Source organism: Hetaerina americana, unplaced genomic scaffold, assembly GCF_022747635.1.
Source record: "Hetaerina americana unplaced genomic scaffold, ioHetAmer1.1.p SCAF_1, whole genome shotgun sequence".
Classification (NCBI taxonomy): Eukaryota; Metazoa; Arthropoda; class Insecta; order Odonata; family Calopterygidae; genus Hetaerina; species Hetaerina americana.
The window spans coordinates 29,843,827-29,866,300 of record NW_027286069.1 but is presented as its reverse complement, the minus strand read 5'-3'; the positions used below and the strand labels follow the sequence as shown (position 1 = coordinate 29,866,300).

The window sequence follows — 22,474 nt, the reverse complement described above, 5'->3', positions numbered from 1 at the left end:
AGGGAGGGATGTGCTAGGTCACCGACTGGCAAAGGACATTTCCGTTGTGTCCAGTCTGTTAAGAAGAAAATTAGGTGAAAATTTCATTTTCGAAGAATTGTACTGCTTTGGCCAATTGTTTTGTGCCGATGCAATAGTGATTTTGGTGTTGGACAAAGGATGCATTTTGATCGGTTTCTTTGATTTGTTTTCATTTGTTCTTTTTTGATTTCCCTTCTACTTTTTAGCGAGATGATAGTTCTTCTCCAGGATCAGGCATAAAATTATACCATTTGTACTTCTCCAGCAATTTAAGCCGCTAATGTAAAATCAGCCCGTTAAGAGGCCACAATGCTACCATTTCCGAAAATCTTCCTATGGTCTCAGGCTTTTGGCTCGTTGGTGAAAATTCTTCCGGTGACTTCTCTTTTTACATAATTTAATTCGTAAATTTATTCATGCATCACCCGAGACAACTTGAAGGTGAGATAATATCAAAAGAATATAATAGAAAATGAACTAGTCAAGTGGATATAGGATGTGGTAGTTCGGTGGGTAGAGTACCTTGCTACCGACCGGAGGGCCCGGCTTTTTCTGCGGGTGACGCCTTTTGGCACCCTCGGCTTCTTCCAAGCTGTGTGGTTTTTTGGGTATCAGATCTTCCCAGGAAAAAACAAGTGGCACTGGGAACCTTACCCCCCTGCCCGAGCTTCACGTGCTAAATTGAGCTTTGTCCGAGGTAAACCCTTACATCCACCTATTTCATTCGTGTAACCAGCAAATGCATCAAGCAGTAGACGCAGTATCATCGATTAATGAGGTAATCATCAAAGGGATATAATATTCTCTGAAAATACGCAATACGTTTGTACAGGTATGTGCATTGAGGTGATCAATTGCCCGTATTTCCCGTCGCAATTCGGGCGAATAATGGTGCGTATTCGCATATGCGGGCGTAATGGCGCAAAGGCAGTTCAACGAATCAGAAGAAGGGATTCTCAATGCACCGCGCCCATCTATCGAAATCCTTTTCCTTGATTGGTTACCCAAAAACCGCAATGCCCGCATGCTTGAAAACCCAGTCTGCGCGAGAACAAATATAAAATCCATGGTGACCGCACGGTGAAGAATGGGGAAATTTTTCTGAATATTGTTCTCTTTAGATTAATTTGATGACTTTGATAAATAATGTGACCGAGATATGATAAACTACGATAATAAGGAGAAGGTTCAAACTTTTACCCGCGCTTTAATCAGGTCCCATGTCCGCAATTTTTTTCTATTGTTTCATTGTCAAATGAGCATGAGGAAACATTATGATACTGTTATATTCATTTTTTCAAAGACTTCCAGTTGACAAGTTTTCATCACCTGACATATTCTCGAAGATTTTGATTTTTCTCGTGGTTATTAAATCAATTCAAGTTTTTTCAGAAACACTTCATCTTTTCTCCATTTCTGACCTCATCTTTTCGTCTTTTAGGAATAACGTAGGAGTTTTGTGAAGGTGACTGATTGAGTGGATTGGCGAGGTGCATTTGTTTTTCAGTAATAATTACTTATCCACGAATCAAAGCTTTGGAATGAAAACAGTGTGGCAGCACCTTTGGTAAGGATCCTAGGTATTTTACGGTAATTCGACGCCAATACTTAAGTCTGCTAAAACATTCGATGTATGGAATGAAAAAAAAACGAAAACACAAAGCTACATCCCCTTTTCTTGAAATACATGTTATTAGAAGCTTTTAGTAGCACAAAGAATCGTTTTCTTAATATGTTGCATTAATATGTTTGGGAAAAATCGAGGACTCACTTTCAAGAGTAATAAAATTAGCAAGCAAGTATAAGCATTGCAGAATAGAAGCCTAAATTGGGTACCTAGGTCAAGAACCCTCGATATTTTTACTATTCTAAATACTCCTTGCCTGGTGCCAACTCCAGTACAGAATGTGTATGCATCGGTATTTGTATGTATGTGTGTACGTAGTATTGGTATGTGTGTATGTAGTGTTTGCTCTCGTACATAAAAACATCCGAACGCAACCTAATTTGCCATTAAGATCTCTTACAATAGTTTTTTAGAATATCTGTTTTGAAAGACGCGAGGACATTATATTTTAAAACTCGCAAACGTTTCGGGGCTCGGAGGTGGCTCTTCTCTTCAACAGAAGAAGGCTGTGAAGTAACTGAAAGCGTGTTATTCCATGGTGGTTGACACGTGGAGGAGGTGAGGTTTGGACTTGTTTATGGTGTGGGGGGAGGCGGGAAGGAGGGGCTGGCTGCAATGAAGTGGGACGGAGCGAGATTTGTTTGGGATATGAGGGAGTAATTACCTAGTTAAGGTTTCGAATAATGTTTCAGACAACGGAGACTTTGTCGTTTATTGGCAATTGTTGTATGCTGGTGGATGGAACGCCTTTATAGGCTAATTATTGCTACTTCTGTCACATGCAAACTCGTGGGATAATGCTGGAGAGCGGCGGCAACAAGCAAAATAGTATAACACGAGGACAGAGATGACATCCAAAATGGACAGCCTCATGAATGTTTGTCAACATTACGGCGGTCAGGACGCCTTTGTCAGACGGAGATAACTAAAGCCCGTGAAGAATCATTCTCTTGGCGGAGGTGGTGAAGAAGCGTGTGAGGGATATACGAAAGAGGAACGAAGGAAAGGGTGAGGTTCAGAGGAAAAGAAGTGGTATGTGAGAGGAGGTGACCATTGACACTACTCTTCTCGACCCCTGGACTACCGCGACCCTCACACACATATACATATATAAATATGTATACATATATATAATTATATACATATATATTTACATAAGTGTAAAAATATATGTCCTGGTCTAGGAAATATTTTTACACTTGTGATTTTCCTGATTCCGCCTTCCTTATATCTATTTCCATGTGAATGAGTATATATATATATATATATATATATATATATATATATATATATATCCCTCCCCGGACTACAACCTTGACGTGGTGGAAGGGCTTGTGCGTTCCGATGACCCCTAGAGCTGTGCTGGCGGGAGTAATAATCATTGCTCCTGGTAGGGTCACCCATGCCAGATAGGTCGAAGGTTAGGAGCCAGACGAAAGGTAGTCCACGCAGCGTCTGTTCCTCAGTGAGGCGGCTGCAATGGCGTCTGACCCCAGTGGGGCGGCCAGTAAGTGATGGTGTCACGTTAAAAACACTATTGAGGAAGGCAACGGGAAACCACCTCAATTATCATTCCCTAGAAAAATATGATGGACAATAGAGATAATTTGAGTCCTGGCAACCACGGGGCTCGGCCCAATCGGCCGTGTGTCGTGCCCGGCAGCGGGGGAGGCAAGGCTTCCGCGGTCGTCATCCCACGAAACCCTTGCAAGGGAAAACCAGCAGCAGCAGGACAGAAGACGCAGGAGAAGACAAAATTAGTTAGAATAGGAACGTGGAATGTTAGGACAATGATGAGGACAGGGAAATTGGAGAATGTTAAGCGAGAGATGGAAAGGGGAAATATAGATATTTTAGGTCTATGCGAGGTGAGATGGAAAGATAGCGGGGATTACTGGAGTGATAAGTATAGAATAATATACAGCGGTGGGGACGAGAGCCAACGAGGGGTTGCCATAGTATTAAATGAAGAGGTAGGAAGAAGCGTAGTCAACATAGAGCAGGTAACGGATAGAATACTACTAGTGGAGATAAAAGCAGAACCGACGAACTTGGTTATTATTCAGGTATACATGCCACCGAGCAACCATAAGGAAGAAGAGGTCGATAAGATATACGATCAGTTAGAGGACATGATCGCGTGTGTTCCAGCAGGGAAACATTTGATAGTGATGGGTGATTGGAATGCGACGGTAGGCGAAGGAAGAGATGGTGATGAGGTGGGCGACTACGGTTTAGGCACGAGGAATGACCGCGGGGAGAAAGCAGTTGAGTTCTGCAGGAGACAGGGGTTAGTCATCACCAACACTTGGTTTAGACACCACAAAAGACGCAGGTATACATGGAAAATGCCAGGTGACACAGGAAGATATCAGCTAGATTATATCCTGGTTAGACACAGGTTTAGGAACAGTGTGATAAATTCCCACAGCTTCCCGGGAGCGGATGCGGACTCAGACCACAATTTAGTTGTTATGAAATGTAGCGTACGTTTCAAAAAGATAAGGCAGGGGCGGCGAGTGAGAAAATGGAATGTAGAAGCATTAAATGGGTTGAAAAGGAAGGAATACAAACAGGCGGTAGAGAAAATAATGGAGGATGGTAAAGGGCTTATTACTATCGAAGAAGAATGGGAAATGATCAAAAAAGGGTTGTCTAAAGCCGCAAAAGACACTATTGGAACCGTTAACGCTAAAAGGACTAGGAAACCATGGATCACGGATGAGATGATTACAAAGATGGATGAGCGGCGAAAATGGAAGAATATAAATACAGAATTAGGCAAAATGAAGTACAAAGAATTGAACAATAAATTGAGGCGGGCAACAAATAAGGCAAAAGACGCATGGTGGAAGACGCAGTGCGAGGATATGGAAAGTCTCCAGAGGAAGGGCGAAATCGGTGCGCTGTACAGCAAAGTTAAATCGTTATCGGGAAGTAAGAAAGGAAGAGCTATGCTAATAGTTAGAGATAAGGCGGGTAAGGTAATAGTTGACGCAGGAAAGATCCAAGAGAGATGGAAGGAGTATATAGAAGAACTGTATAGTAAAGAACTCAGACCAACACAGTTAGACATTGAAAAAGAAAATGACGTAGAGGAAGACAGCTTAGGTCCAGGCATACTAGACAATGAGATAAAAAGGGCATTAAGGGAGATGAAACTAAATAAGGCCGTGGGGGTAGATAACATTCCCGTGGAACTTTTAAAATGCTTAGGAAAATGTGGGAGGAAGAGGCTATATGGGCTGATCCGTAGCATTTATGAGGAGGGAATCTGGCCGGAAGACTTTGTGAGAGCAGTTTTAGTTCCGATTCCGAAAAAGGTAAAGGCCACGTCATGTGAGGACTATAGGACAATTAGTTTGATATCCCACGCAGCTAAAGTTGTTCTCAGGATCATAAACAAACGGATAGAGAGTAGGGCAAATGATTACTTAGGGGATGATCAGTTTGGGTTTAGGAAGGGGAGAGGTACGCGTGATGCCATTGCAGTAATGAGGTTATTAATCGAGAGGAATATAGAACACAACCAGGAGGTATTTGCCTGTTTCGTAGATTTCGAAAAAGCGTTTGATAGAGTGAATTGGGAAAAACTAATGAGTATATTGCAGAAAATAGGAATAGATTGGAGGGAAAGGAGGCTAATCCGCAACCTGTACATGTCTCAGACTGCTCAGGTGCGGGTGGGAAACGGGGAGTCAGGATGGGCAGTGTTAGGAAGGGGTGTAAGGCAGGGTTGCCCATTATCACCGTTGCTGTTCAACCTGTATGCAGAGGAAATGATCAAAGAGGCATGGGAAGAACTAGAGGTAGGAATGAAAGTGGGCGGGGAATTCGTAAAATCAGTTAGGTTTGCTGATGACCAAGCTTTGGTTTGTCAGTCAGCCAAGGGGCTGCAAACATTGCTGAGTGAATTGGAAATTCAGTGCGACAGGTATGGGATGAGAATCAACATTAATAAAACAAAGGTTATGCGATTTTCTAGAAAGAAAAAGGGCAAGCTTAACATTAAAATAGGAGGGCAAAAACTAGAGCAGGTAGAACAGTTTACGTATCTCGGTAGTGTTTTGGACCAACACGGTCAAAGTAGTAGGGACGTAAGGAGAAGAATTGCGCTAGGCAAAGAGGCTTTCACGAGGAGGAGGGAGTTGATGACGGGGACTTTGAGTAAGGATGTTAAGAAAAGACTCGTAAAAACTTTGATATGGAGCGTAGCTATGTACGGCGCGGAAACGTGGTCATTGAAGCAGGAGGATAGACGTAGACTGGAGGCTTTTGAAATGTGGGTGTGGAGAAGAATGGAGAAGGTGAAATGGACAGAGAAGAAAACAAATGAGGAAGTACTTGGTATGGTGGGCGAAGAGAGGGGTTTGTTGGGAGCAATCCTATGGAGGCAGGAAAAGTGGATGAAGGGGGTGTTGACCGGCAGTGGGATGTTGAAGACTGTGATAGAGGGTAGAATGTTGGGCAAAAGAGGAAAGGGAAGGAACAGGATAGGGATGTTTGACGGGATGAAGGGAGGAAGAAAGTACTCAGAGATGAAGAGGGACCTGGTGTAGAGTAGAATTTAGGGTTGTGTTTTGTTAGTAGTCACAAAATATTTGTTTGGTAGTTGTGTCCATCGAAAAACCTACCTTAACCGGTAGATAACCTTAAAAAATATATATATATATATATATATATATATATGCTCCCTCACATATGCGCGAGTATATATATACATTTATATTCTCGTAGATGATGAACCCCATCGGTGCGGATGATAAAATGACCAAAATAACGTTCTCATTCCATTCACAATTACAGGAGTTCACCAGCATCGATCGGTCCCTTGCAGCGGTCGGTGCCTCTTCCGAAGGAGCCTCCCGGACAGTGGCCGCCCGGTCGCCGCTCGCTTTTTGCCCTGGCCCCGTCAAGAGGTGAGCGCGATTACTTTCCCGGTCCCGTTTAAAAAGCCCCCATTGAAGGTCCCCCCTCCACTCCCCGCCCTGATCTGATTCCGTGTCCCCATCATCTCACGGTGGGGTGGGTAGGTGGCGGGGGTTAGGGTGCCCGGTTGCCGGTTTGTTCCCATCGTTCCGTTTGTCGGCGAGCACTGAGCGAGTCAGTCGGCGTCGTCGACGGGAGCTTAATCGCAGAACGAATGGGGACAAGTTGCGCAATCGCCATGTTGCTGTTTACACCATAACAGCGTCGGTGAGGTGAAGGGATGGGGGAATGGAGAGGAGAAGGAGTGTAGGTGAATGAAGAGGGGGGTAGTGGGTTAAATAGGAGGGGGTTAGTAGGTGGACGTGTGGGTCGAGCCATAAAACACACCCCCTTGCCCTTCCTCTCCCTACCGCCAACCGCACTCTTCACCTGTTATGGAAGAAGCCAAGCAGCGCACGCAGTAACCATGTGACAGCCAGTTTTACATGTTGCTCTATTCCGCTTCCAAAATGAGTCTCTCTCTCTCTCTCTATCTATCCATCTCTCTATATGGATAACTCCGCTTATTCTCTCACTCTCCCTGAGCAGACGTTCACGCGGTACAAAAGGAAAAAATGTGAAGGAAATCTGTGGTATCTAATTATTGCTGGAGTCTTTACTGGCATGCATGCGACCCATTATATACAAGCCAACTAGTCATAAGGCAACTGCATTACTAGGAATTACTGTAGTGGAAAATACGTTACGAATATCTCGAAAGTGATCCTTTAACCTTATGGTCTCGTGCTTTGGTGGATTACAGGGTAAACGTTTAAAAACTGAATCTTATAATGACCCCAGTGGTATTATGACCATAGACAGCCCTTAAAAGCCCAAAAACCCATAAATGATTTCTTCCGAAATCTATTATGTTGACGTCAGCGAGATATTACAAGGGTCCATCGTAGCTACCACCAATAGATGACCTTCTTACAACCCATGATTCGACGACTCCTTGGAATTCAATTAACATCCTCCAGACCGGTAGGGCTTGCCGACATTGTATCATTCCGCAAGAAACATATTTAGCAGGTCTATTTCCGATGGATCATACCACCATGATCGCCCGGCAGCCAACGTCACTCCAATTTTATCGGAAGGGCATAAATAAAGCCATAGCAACTTCAAACCCGATATCGCATCTCTTTTCTGTAAAATATGAGAACCCACCATTGTGACATATATAATGGCCTTCGTCGGCCGTAAACACCCTGTTAGCAGAACGAATTTAGGGAAAATAATTCCGCATTTTTCAATATTGAGAAAGCATCTGATCAAGTTTCATGCCCCAAGTTAATTTTTAAGATGCATGGGTATGGAATAAATAAAATGTTTAGCAGCTAATTTCAGGACTTTCTTTTTTACTTCATACAAACTTAGTAGTTGACGGCTCTATTCATACCCAGGCGCAAGATTTTTTGTGTCATTCAAAGAAGTCAGGTAATATGGGCCTTACTGTTCCTTAAATAGGCTAATGATATACGCGTATATTCTAAATCAAAAAAACTACATTAGAAATTTCAGCGATTTTACCGTATATTAAAGGAAATTAGAGAGCCATCAAATTGCAAAATAGGTTTAACTGTTGCAGAGCAACCTCGAATGGTGCACTGAGGGGAATCAGGATTAATTATAAAAAATGTACAGCAAAATGCATATTCAAAAGAAGAAAATGCGATTAGGAATCCCCTTATTCAATCGGAGGAAGAGGAGAGTTTTTTAAGTTCCTATATTACTGCGCTACTCTGTATTCAACGTTCCTTTGAATCGTGCAACTCGAATGTTTTCCAAGAAATGTACGAAAAAGAATTCCGTGCGTTGATCGAGCATATTTTTATGAAAGGAAATTCACTTAAGAAAACTAAACGTTCTAAAGAAGACTGAAATTCACTGAAGAAGCTTGAAACGTATATTATTTATTACAACGCAATTTGGAAATCAGTCAGGTGGCAAAGTGCAGTTAAAACACAAAATAATTAAAAAAAAGGGCCAGGTAATATCCAAATCAAAACTTTAGAAAGACAAAGTAATTCGGCCTAGGTGTTAGGCCGTTCTCTCCCAAGCCAAGCTCCTGGCGTTACTTCCTTATGTCACTCCTTTGAGTGAGCCATTTTATTTTGCGTTTATGGTAGCTCCTACCTTTGGAACATCCAGCTTGCGTTTTTACTTTGACGTCTCCCCATTTCTCATTCCCCGCGTACTATTCAAGTATTTTCCCCAAACTTCAAATTGTGCGTCGTTTACGGCGAATCTGCGCCTTAGATTAGAAGGGTTTATAAGGGGGTACAAATATTTCGGAGTGGTAATATGAGTACAGATACGCTAAATTATTTGAATGCTCAGTTGAGGTTACTACTCCAGCATTCCTCGATGAAATCCATGATATGGAAATGGATGATGGAAAAGTGAAGGTGCATGAAATTACTAATGCTTCAAGCATCTCGAGTGAATGGGTACATTATTTTCTCCGGCAGCAATTCTAAATTTTTAGTACAGTATTTCTGGTAAACTCTCCAAAAGATACGTGCTGTCACTACTCGCAGTTGACCAAAAATGAAATCATGGATCATGTTCCAGGGTTTGTAGCTGTTCCGGCGAAATACGCTGGTCTTTAGGTCGTGTCGTTCCGTCACTCTGTAGAAAACATGGATGGCTATCGCACTACACGCTTGAAACCAAAGAATAGTCCAAGCACTGGGTTACCAGTAAGGGGTCTGCACCAAAGAAGGAGTAGACCGTTTCTTTCGCAGGGAAGGTTGTGGAATTAGTATTATTTCTTATTCTTCGTGAAGAATAATCTTCATCTATTATTTGGAAAAGAGTCAAACTATCATTAGCGCACACTATGCATAGTTATTTGACAGTTAAAAAACCGAGCTATAAGAAAAGTGTCCACGGCTGGCCTACAAAAAAGTCCTCCAACACGACAACGCACCAGCTCACCCTCGGCAGTTGTATGACAAAATTTATGGAGTTACGATTCCAACTCTTTCCCAATCCTCCCTGTTCTCCAGATTTGGCACCCTCGGACTACTACCTGTTCTCTAACTTGGAGAAATGGGTGGTAGGAAGGAGGCTTTGTTCAAAAGAGAAGGTGATTTCGAAAACAAATTCCTATTTTGCAGAGTTGGGAACAAGCGCAAATACGATTATTTCGATGGGATCAACGAACTGGAGCAGCGATAGAAGACATGTTATTCATGCATTTCTGATAATATTCGTAAAAATGAAATGGCTTTCATTTCAGTTCGTATCTTGGACTAACCACAAAGCAACATGCTAAACACATGATACTATCTGAAAATACTCATTATTCCCAGGAAACTGCAGGAATTTTTTAAATTTAACATTTAATTAAAATTTTGGGGGAATCTTTGTCAAAACAATTTACTAGCAGCCAGAAAAATAATATTTGAGTGTCTTTTTGCTTCCCATAATCAGTATTGGCCAAACTATTTTCCTCTGGGAAAATACGAAACTTAGACTAATTTCTTTCCCTAGAGGAAGCTGGTTTGGCCACCGAAAATTTAAAGTACGAGTGAGTGTCATTTGATTGTATTTCTCTGTGTTTTGTTGACTAGCGGTATCTCGCTCCTTCGTTTAAATTATATATATATATATATATATATATATATATATATTTATATATATATATATATAATTATAAGGTAATCTCCCGGTTAAGGTAGGTTTTTGGATGGACACAGCCACCAATCAAATAATTTGTGACCCCCAGCAAAGCACAGCATCCTGCTCTACATCAGGTCCCTCTTCAGCTCTGAGTACTTTCTTCCTCCCTTCATCCCGTCCCACATCCCTATCCTGTTCCTTCCCTTTCCTCGTTTGCCTAACATTCTCCCCTCAATTACAGTCTTCAACATCCCACTGCCGGTCAATACCCCCTTCAGCCACTTTTCCTGCCTCCATAGGATTTCTCCCAACAAACCCCTCTCTTCGCCCACCATACCAAGTACTTCCTCGTTTGTTTTCTTCTCTGTCCATTTCACCTTCTCCATTCTTCTCCACACCCACATTTCAAAAGCCTCCAATCTACGTCTATCCTCCTGTTTCAATGACCACGCCGTACATAGCTACGCTCCATACCAAAGTTTTTACGAGTCTTTTCTTAACATCCTTACCTAACGTCCCTGTCATCAACTCCCTCCTCCTTGTGAAAGCCTCTTTGCCTAGCGCAATTCTTCTCTTTGCGTCCTTACTACTTTGACCGTGTTGGTCCAAAACACTACCGAGATACGTAAACTGTTCTACCTGCTCTAGTTTTTGCCCTCCTATTTTAATGTTAAGCTTAGCCTTTTTCTTTCTAGAAAATCGCATAACCTTTGTTTTATTAATATTGATTTTCATCCCATACCTGTCGCACTGAATTTCCAATTCACTCAGCAATGCTTGCAACCCCTTGGCTGACTGACAAACTAAAGCTTGGTCATCAGCAAACCTAACTGATTTTACGTATTCCCCGCCCACTTTCATTCCTACCTCCAGTTCCTCCCATGCCTCTCTTTGATCATTTCCTCTGCATACAGTTTGAACATATATATGTATATACATATATATACGTATATATATGTATATACATATATATATGTTCATATATATATATATATGAACGTATATATATATACGTATATATATATATACTATATATACAACGGAATATAATATGTATACAAACACACTTAACCATAAAGACAGTAATCAACCCAGTGGCAGAGTTCACCAAGTACTCACCCAGCACTTAACCCGACGGCGTGTGAAATTCACCGATCAGGGTAGGGGGGCTAGTTGCTTTCCCTGTGCCGGTTATGGTTTCCCAGGAAGACCTGGTACCCGATAAATCACATAGCTTGGATGGAGCTGCAGGTGCCAAGAGTGCCTTTCCCGGGAATCGAACCCGGGACCCTTCGGTCAGTAGTCCAACACTCTACCCACTAGACTACCGCGACCCACTCACACAGACACACACACACATAATTTAAACACACACTATATAAGTATATATGTACTGTGTGTTTATTTGCGTATAAATTCTACATATATCTTTTTAACTTTTTCTACCAGGATTTAAACAACTGACCTATTTGCTGATCCTTAAAATTCTGGTGCTTTATGTATTTTGGCCTGTGTTTTGTTTATGGGAATGATATACCGATTGATCAAGGTATCCTGAAGTGTATTTAAACCAAATCCCTACCTCCTTACTTAAGCATTTCTTGCAAAGCAAATTAAACAAAAAACCGAGATCCAGATTTCATAGTTTCGACGCCAGATATAACATTTCAAGTTTACCTTTAACTCGCAAGATCACCTTCAATCTTCGTGCAGGCATAATGCGACTGATACATAAAATGCAGCCATTAAGTGGGGCGTAAAATTTTCTTCTGGTTTCAGTAGAAGTCAATAGGGCAGGCTTCTTTAATTTTCATCGTGGACTCACGAAGGGTAAATTTCATATTGGAGCCGGAGGTAGTTTCATTTGAATGACGTTTTGTATAATTCAGCTGACGAGATGTCATCAAAACATATTTGTGTAAAAGCGTATCACACGGCCTTGATATCCTCCGAAAAATAAATACAAATTACTTTCATCGGCTCATAAATCAGCTAATAATTTTGAGAAACTTTTATATATTTTTGGTGAATGACTGAGAGCGATTATCGTAGGAACTTAATTTTTATTAACGTCGTCTGTTGACCTCTTCATATAATGATGGTTACATAGTTGTCCTGAAATCCCCTTTCATATCGCATTTCATGCCCACTTCTTGTAGATCATCGCCTCTATGCCGCCTGTTTCACATTCGGTATGTATAATTTTAATTCGCGCTCAGATGCTCGGATTATATATTATTCCAGTGAAGCGCGTCTGATTTTCAAGAATGAAATTTGGTGACTGAGCTCGATTAAAATGCATCATCATCCGGATCTGGCCTAATTAAAACATTTTATTTGCTACAACTTCGGTCGATAATCATCGATTGAGTTGGGCCGTAGCGATAAGGCCCAAGTCGTCAAGGTTTGACGGCAAACTGGCATTTTGTAGGTCGCTCATGATTTGCGAAAACAAATTTGAACGAGGAAACCAATATACTGCATTCTGAAGTCTCACCGTGTCTTAACAGTCTTGCCATCGCACAGTTTGTCACTTAACTGTTCACCGATCATAGATCTATTTTTTTGTGGGTTATCGCTATCTTGCTATACATGACGTGATCTTTCTCTGAAACACAGTTTGCGATCTCGGGCCCTGCGACCCAACTATAATGATAGTGACAGTGGCGTGAATGGTCTCAAGTTGAGTTGGAGCAAAATTTAATTGATTTATCCTCCCTATTCTCAAAATAAATTTATTATCAATAAAATAGGACGCTTGCGTGTTATGACCCATGATTGCACCCCATAATGATTGCGATAAGACAAAAGATATCGTGGATGTGCAAAATGTTACGGGATGAAAACACGTGATAGAACGACATCTTCATCACTGATGATCAATACGATGAGGGAATGTGTGTGCACTGCTTAATGACTGCATGTTTACGTTAATTTTTGAATTGTCTCGTTACCAAGAAGTTAACTTCTCTGATCGAAGCGCGCTTAGACTTTGAAATCTTTAATAAATCCGTACGAAATAGGAATTTCATTGAAAATGATATTGAAATAGACGAAACGCGATTGTGCAGTATTTCGTTGCAAAAATAATTTTCTTAAACATTGTTTGACGAGTAGGTATTTAAATGGGAAAAAATACATCATGTTCATATATGTACTGGTGGTTTTTGACGGGGAGTGACCTGAGCAATGCAAGCTCGATTTATAATAAAAATTTCAAAGTGATATTGAAAGCAGTTAATATTACATTTCTACAATTTCTTACCATATATAAGCATATTAAAGCGATGAAAAGGTCTTATTTTATTGAGCCGAAAGTTCGGAATCTTTTACTTCCCTAGAAATAGATATTAGGACTCCCTCAATATCCAACCGAATCTGAAACTTGAAGGATTCCGTCAGGATATGTCCTAAGGTTGTGAAGAAGGTACGAGTAAAGTCGCCGTATCGTGGTGGATATGCTTTATCTCTTCTCCGGAAAGATAAGATTTTGCCAATCCACCGTGGCTTATCCTCAACCACGTAATGGTTCGCCACTCCTTCCCTCTCGACTATTCTTGATTGATGATGACCACAGTGTTACTCTCGATCGAGCATCGCGCAACATGTTTCCGCATTGCATCCGCCGTACTCCTCCACTTCCCAAGCGCTACGTTCCGCAGCGCGGCCTCCGTGTACTCTTTCGTTACTCGCCCGGCGTCTAAATTCTTCTTCCCTCTGATCTTCCTCACCCGGTGACAATGAGTCCGTCCCCTTCGTTCCAGCTGTACCCGCATGTCCGGGGGCCCGGAGAAAGCCGATTCTGGTTGATGTCACTCTCCTCCCTTCCGACCCATAGGATGGGGGAATCTTTTCTCCACGTTGGGGAGGGAGATGAGGGACGTTAAAATTTTCCGAGCCACGGGATGTTAAGGGAATGGAGATGGCGTGAGAGGCGAGCAACGAGGTTCATAAAAATAGGATGATTTGCTTCGACTCGATGCTTCCTCCGAGGCATGACCTTCATAGCGAGGAACTCCTCCGTGTAGGCATTGCACAGCGGCGGCGCATCTTCATTTATTTATTTGGTGCGAGTTGAATCTTTGATATCTTCCAGCTCAAATGCACTGATTCCTACTGTTTGAAAATGTCTGTTACCGCGTTCGTTTTCCATTTGTCTTAATGAAAAATTGCCGAAAACGCGGAGGTCTTACGTCCCTACCATTCCAATTTCATTCCATTAACGTGTCACTCATTTGGCAACGATGCAAGGCATTTTTTTACCATTTTTTCTTAAGGAGGAGGATTTGTCTTATAATGCATTTATCGTATTAAAAAATTGAGCTACTCAAGTCTGAAATGTTTTTGAATATTTTTAAGTATATTAATCATCCAGTATGATAAGCATTATCATAAATATATACTAAGTTCTATTAATCACAGTAGCATAATCTGTTGGAAGTCCTGTACATCGATATTCATTCACCGTAATTACACATTGCTCTGTTTTCTTCTCCAAGACTGAACTAGATTAAGTTTGTGTCCTGTAATGTCTATGGCTATGATCAATAGTTTATCGACAGTTGACTGATTTTGATGTTGATACGCTACGTGATATTTTATTCCTAATATATGCTCGTCCAATGGTTTCCTCTTCGTGTGAAAATCTGATTACAATATGATATAAAATAGAGTATTCTTTTTAGGCAGGTAAATATGGTTCAGCATTATGTTATTGGCAAACCGTAAGTAATCCATTCTCTTCTCCCTTTCATGAAGTTAAAAAGTAGAATGTATTGCTATTATGTTTCTGGGAGGAAAAACAAAGTGCAATGAATTATTTAGAATTAAATAACACCTACGAGTAAAGATAAAATCAGATCGTCGGGAAAAATTTGATACTCGCTCTAAGGAATTATGGCTTGGCCTCAGGTTTCGGAATTATTACCGAATTAAACTCTACTGTCAAAAATATTTTACATTATACTTCATACGAATTTTTCTCACTTATAAATGTAAAGCTATGTTTTTTCTGTAGTTGAAATATTTTTGAAGCGTATTGCTGTTCGAAATTGGTGCCAGGACTTTATCTTATATCTTGAACAATTTGTAATTAGCGGCACATTTTATCCTTTATAAACCGTGGAAGATCATTTGCTCTGTGTTATCGTTTGATACTTTCAGGGCTTTCCCCATTGTCTGCTATTGCACCACCAAATCGATATGAAATTACCTGTCATTTAATAAGGAAACAATGATAAGATGGACATTGCAGCCGTGTCATGGAGGAGATGTCTCCCAATACATGCAACGAGGACTGTTGTAATCGACCGCGAAATGTTCGGTACATTTGTTGCTAAGTTGAAATATTCAGTTAGTAGTAGTTTTAGGGAAGACGACCGACAGTTGAGGTCATTTGCGCAATTAGGGATGGACAGGGAAGAATGTAGGGTGGAGAGAAACCTGGCGTTGGCATTAGCCTACTTGACGTAAGGCGCCAAGGGCGGCTTAACGTCCCATCCGACGGACGGCGCACTCACTCAATGTGTCCTCCACAAACCACCTCAAGTAGGGATCGGTATACAGCTGAAAAATATCTGCCGCATCCGGGATTTGAACCCAGGCCCTCTGGGTAGGAAGGCGGTACCTTAGCCACCGTACCGATCCCCGTAATGTTAAGGTTTTCTTGCTCCTGACTTTTAAAGGTTTTAAAAACAAGTTGGCCCTGTGTTTCCGTATTTCTTTTGGATATTATTTCAAATGGGGTAACAACTTAATACTTATGGTTTTTCAATTAAAACTATTATTATACTAGCGTAGTTAAAGAATGAATGGAAATATTTTGGTCGTTCATTCCACGCGTAATACCTAGACTCTCAGGAAACCTTCCTCGCGTCTTCCACCAATGCCCTCTATCGGTTATCGGAGAATCTTTTCTTCTCTTTCTCAGCATGAATTCCCGTGGCGCAATTGGGTCGATACAAGAGGACTCCCGATTCGAAGTCTTTCGCTATTTTTAAGAACTTTGTATAAAGCTTTAACCGTCAGATAAGGCCTTTCAAATTCCCTGCAACCCCTCTTTACCCCTTTTCTCTCAAGTTTTAGTTTCGGCCTTCGTACGTCCTCCATTCACCCCACCTAATATGCTTGCTCTGCGGCCTTCAGCATCTTGCAGTCTCATCAGAGACAATAATATGTCAGTTGTTCGGCATCATTCGATGGGGCTGCGGCGAGGAAACCGTGTCGAACCCACCTCTAATTTCCCCTACATTTTTATTGAATATTTTCTTAATCAAGTATTCTGCTTCGCACAGGTTACGGCATGCTTCTGCGTATTGGGCAGTGTGACTGCACTGATAAGGTAACGGACAGTAGTGGTACAGTCATTAGATAGTTGAACTAAAAAAAAACTTCAGTCCTCGCTAATTAACCCTCGACGAAACAGAAGAGTCAGGGCGATGTTAATTTCCGCAACGCTGTCTCCGTTAAGGCGTACGCACTCATATGGACAGTACAGGTAGGAAAGAGACATGGAAAAAACGGCGAACGTCTCAAATGTATTTTTTTCCCTTTAAGCCCAGGCATATATGCCCATCCCTCACCCCTCCCCTTTCCCTAAGCGGTGGTCGGGGGGGGGGGCGCTTAGCCTCGCTCAGGCGATCGAGTTATTTACCACCCTCCGGACAAGTGCACGCCAGAAATGTTTGCCCGTCATATGATCGACTCGTCCGCGTTGCGCAAGTGAGGCCAGACGTCGCAGGGGCATAAGCACACGTAACCTTGGCTCGTTTTCCCGAATTGATTGAAGCGTTTCCAAACGCTCGCCTTTATATTTCCCTGTCCGTGACAGTGTGTGCTGCAGTTCGTGCGTTCGCGCGCGTCTGTGCGTGCGCGTGTAAGCGCGAATGCGTAACGAGATCCACCACGCAGCGTTGCCGGATTAGGCACTGCGCTTCGTACGACTGCCACGAGTGTTTAGTATTGGCGTTCCCGCAACGCGGCGGGTTTGTATTTTTAACTTACGAAAGTCGAACTCGGAAGTGAATGAATAATTATATATATATATATATATATATATATATATATATATATATATATATATATATATATATATATACACACACACACACACACACACACACATACAGATATCGATTACCTTGATCCGAGCAATTGAACGACCGCAATAATCTATCGCAGTGATTTCGAGGATCATTTCCGTTTCGGTCAGGGCGCTCGCTATTAGTCGAGGAACTCGGAAGGAGATACATTTCGCAAATCAGGGGTCCGTCTCTAAAAAACCACGATTTAATTTATAAGCCTTTTAATTTATTTAATCCAGGTTATTTTGCACCGCAGCGAAACTCGATTTTTACAAAATTATAAATACGAGGGTCATCCGGAAAGTAGTACCCGTTCGTGCCGCATGAAGTGCTGACGACGCTAGTAGCCGCTGGACGAGGTCAGATAGCTTCAGTGGCTTGTCTGCCTTCTCTGAGCCAAGTTGCGTGACGCTAGCATTGCCTGTGTTGTTTCTGTGATTGTTTACAATGTTTAAAAAAATTGAGAACGCCGCCAGTTGTGAAGTGAGGGCAGTGATTAAATTCCTCAATGCAAGAAACGTTCGCCCATGTGATATTCATCGCCAATTAAAGGAGGTGTATGGAGACAATGTAATGGACGAGTCGTCTGTTCGGCGGTGGTGTCGCAACTTCAACATGGGGAGGGGGAACACACACGACGATGAGCGTTCGGAGAGACCGTCTGTCATTACAGACCAACTGGTGAGCTCAGTTGACGAATTCGTGAGGAACGATCGGCGCGTCACAATTGATGACATCTGTGAGCATTTTCCCAATGTTTCTCGAACAATTGTTCATGAAATTGTTAAACACCATCTGCATTATGCAAAAATTTGTGCAAGATGGGTCCCTCGCGTATCTCAATGAGCTGGCGGCGAAGGACTATGCAGCAGGAATACAGAAACTTGTCACACGTTATGACAAATGCCTTAATTTGCTTGGAGATTATGTTGAGAAGTAGTTGAAAGTATCCTCTTTCAAATAAAATTTTTTATGTTTGTTAATATTTACTTTTGTGTCTTTATTTCACGAACGGGTACTACTTTCCGGATGACCCTCGTAGCTTGTAAAAAAATTGAGTTCTGTGCTTATTATGTTTGTTGTTTTCTCATGCAATATACCATCTAATAATGAAAATAAATATATTACTACATTAATTCGTGAGAACCGTACACGCAACGTGATTTAGGACGACTCTTGTCGAGCTTGCGATTGTTTTCAGAGGACATTTAAACCTGGAAATACGTCCTAGATGACACAATAAGTAATTAGATTTTTTTCCTATGTTGTCGTTAATACATCTACATCTTCTTGCATCCTGCAAGCCACTGCTTGGAGTTGATTCCACAAGACGCATGCGACATCAAAATTAAGTGTTACCTAAATGTTAGTTGTCTATAAATATGTAAAATAATTCGAATATTAAAAATAATTTTACTTATAATTTTTCTATATGCTATAAGATACCCTTGGCGTAAAATAAGCCTTTACGATTGCATCTGAGTTCTAATAAGAAGAACAATAAAATCAGGATTGGACAATTTCTAGCTCAACTACAAGCTAGTAGCTCCATATAACGTGATATAACGCGAGCATACACCGATGATGTCTCGGCTAGCACTTAAATTGGACCAGTTAAGTTCGTCCCCTTCATTAATGTATTTTCACTTTATTCTTATTTTTTTGCGCTAGGCCAACTGTAAGATTTTTTTAAGTCCCGAGACTGCTCGCAGCTGGGCGAGTATATCTGATGCTCTCGAAACTCAAAAACATTTTGACTGATGGATTATCCTCGTCGTAGTGTTAGGAATACACGTATTGTAAACTTAGGCTTATGCAAAGCTTTAACCGTGCGATGTTAAAATTTGGAACGGCAGGGTTGACGAAGAGCTAGCAAGAACAGCAAAGGCATTTCGGGAGTTGACCACCAGTGATCCTTTCGTGCGTGATGCCAAGGTAGTAGTGGATGGATTTAAATAAACACGCGGTCGGAGATTTTCAGTTCGTGACGGCTGCCGAAAATAATCCTCGCGTGGGCGTTGTGGTCTGGAATACCTCTAAGACTACAATTCATTGTTCGTCACTGCCATTCTCCCATGAAACTAAATCTAGTTTGCATTTCGAGGGTTAGAAATTGGATCTGCTGGCGAATAAAAATAGCTGCCTTTTGCGAAGCGAGAAATGATTATAACCTACTCTGGAGCATCGTTGAAGAAGTGTTTTGGCTCTTGCTGGAAGAACGGTCGGGGAACTCATATAAGGAATTCAGTGTTAATTCAGTGTGTGTGTGTATGTGTATATATGTATGTATGTATATACACACGCACACACACACATACATATATACACACGAGGGTGGTCCTCAAAAATTTCAGAAAAAATTTCTTTTCTCTTTGTTAGGTCGGAAACTTTTCAGACCACCCATGTATATATTGTGCATATTTATATACATACATTCAAACACGAACACCCACTGTATGTTAACAAATATTCATTCACATGGAAATAGATATAAGAAAAAGGGATAGGAACACCTACAAAGGACGAACACAGGAGAGGCGAGGAAGGCAGAATCAAGCAGATGACAAGTGCAAAAATATTTCCTTGACTTTCCTTTCCTTAGTTAGCTCAATGATACTCCTAGTTTAACGTGCCTGGAACCTTCACATGCCGGTTAGGAAGCGACGAATTATCTCGTCCGAAATCGAACGCACTCTTCAGAACGTCCCTTTTCCGCTATTTGTTTCCGGATGACTCGGTGCAACGCCAACGTCCGTGTGCGTGGTCCGACCACCCACTTTAAGCGTACCTACCGCTCTCGTCCGCCAGCCCCGGCTGTTCCACCCCCCAATCTGAGACCGCGTGGGCAGCGGTGAGCAGTTTTGTCTCTTTAATAAGGGAGGAGGAGGTGAGCGGAGCACGCATGTGTAGGGGCCATGCATTTCCGAGAAAAATCGGCGAGTTCAGGTACTTGGAATCGTAGAGGCAGTGCGGTATGCTTGGCGATGTGGCCTAATTTGGTGTGGCACGCAATACCATCGCCGAAGGCGCGAGCTACGGTCGAAGGTGGTCCGAACACGCCGTTTCAGCGACGAGATCACTAATGATTGATTGATTATCTCAGAGGGACAGAGTCACTTATTTACGTGCACTTCCGTAGATAATCGCTCATGAAGGCGATGAAAGATTACCTCTCGTGACGGAGAAGTGTGCGTTACCCGAACGAAACTATTTGAAGGGCACGAGCATTTTGGCAGATGCAATTCTGGTGGATCGAGGCTTTTCGATGGAATCCTTTTTGAGCTATATGACAGCGAAAAGGTAGGGATGAGTTCCAATGCAACATTTTCAGAGTGTAAAAATCAGAGAATCAATTGAAAAATCAGTGTAAAAATCATATTTTCAGAGTGTAAGAGTGTGATATTTACACTCTGAAAATGTTGCATTGAAATGCACATCAGCGGATGACTCCGTTAAAAGTTACTGTTGCGGCATCTCCCGCAGTTTCTTTAGGGATGAGTTCTTTAATACCAGGAGATAAAGAGATACGAGTTCTTAAATTACAAGAAAATCATGATATTCGGTAACCTATGGGATTGAAGTGGGATGTATGCTCAGTCAATGATTGCACTCTAATTTAATACTTTATATATGCATAGAGGTGTGGGCTGGAGAGATACTTATTCTTTCCCAATATAACTTTTGAAAATACCAAGGGATATTTTGAATTTTTGTCTTCCAAGGGGCATATTTCGTAATTAATTTTTAATTCACAATAAATAAAAAAAACGGTTTTGCAACTTGGTTCATATCAGAGGTTTTTTTCGCTTTGTTCGTGCGTAGAAGTAAATAGGTTTTGAAGATTTTTCGAATTTCGTAACCGCTAATTATTATTAGAATTGATTTCGCATAGAATTTCGCAGCGGTATCGTAGGGTCTTGATCAAAGGCCCAAACATTTTCAGTGAAGCCGGACGTAGTGAATAGGGCGAAGAGCCGTTGTCAGTCCATGGATTCAGCGCTCCGTGACTTCTTTTGTTGGCCACCGGATTTCAATAACACTTGGCGAATGTCCGCCGGCGTTAAAATGTTTTCTGCTGGGAACCGCTTGAGTGCTGAGAGAGCGCTGTGCCCAGCAGTCAACCCTGACGTAAATAAATACTGGCTCCTCTTCGCCTTTGTTGTCATCGTCAACCTTGGGATCAGGGCCACTGTCGCTTCTGGCAGCGTAGGGGGGACATCGCTCGAAATTTGTGTGATGTTATTACGTGCACATTGTGTCGTCCAATTCGGAAGCTTTCCCCGACAATAGAAATGCGACCGATAAATCTATTTGGATGCCGAGTTTTTTTAGAAAGGATATTAGAGATGTATTTTTTCCAGATCGGTTAGAATCAGGCAGTTAGCAAAATCGGTGAGCACGTGTGATTGATTACATGACAGTACCTTTGTCATTTTATGTGTTCCTGCTGCGAAGTACTTACAAGTTAAGAAATTGTGTGTAATCCGTTCCTTACCTTGTCTCCCAAGTGCAGTAGTATCTTTAGAACATTTCTTCCTCAATCCAATGTGCTATTCTCTGTCTTGGGGCCATCGCTTCGCTTTTCGTTGGGAATCATTCCCAGCGTATGCAAGAAGCATTTGTGGCCAGTTAATGGAATTCTCTTGCTAGATCAAAGTGATCCTTGTAATTTGGGTCATAGAGATTTAAAGCTGCCCTTGCTTATGCATTAGAGATCAGTTATACAAAATTGCATTTCTTGCACAAAATCCAACGGAAGTAGCATATGGATGTCACTTCAGCGCGGCTGTCTGTTGAGGGAGGTGGAGATGACGCGTTCGACGGTTCGATCCATCCGTTTTGGGCGGATTTCGTTGCAGAACGTCGTGTCTTCTTCCAACCGCGTTGGAGTATTCCTAAATTGTTTTTTGGGAGAGGGTTCATGCGAATCCTTGGCGTCAATTACACCTCCGGCTCGTACGCATAGGATTGAATAATTGAATTCCTTTTCATGGTAAACAATCACCTTCAATCACCTATTGAAATTGTCTACATCTTTTAGAAATCATCGCCTTTCCGTAGTCGGTGATAGTGCATGCCCGTGGTTGATGCTATCATGGAATAAATTTGGGAAATTCTCAGGGAGAATTATGTACTGTTATCACAT

At 41.8% G+C, this 22,474-nt stretch overlaps 1 protein-coding gene across 2 annotated transcripts in view; it reads left to right on the top strand.

Annotated features, from left to right (window-relative positions):
• The window catches only part of Tob (Transducer of ERBB2), a 119,912-nt gene that overhangs the window by 64,486 nt on the left and 32,952 nt on the right, over positions 1-22,474 (top strand). For both annotated transcript variants that reach the window (XM_071587568.1, XM_071587558.1), the window contains exon 2: positions 6,455-6,567. The gene's annotated coding sequence lies outside the window, so the exon portion shown is untranslated. The remainder of the gene's footprint in view (positions 1-6,454; positions 6,568-22,474) is intronic.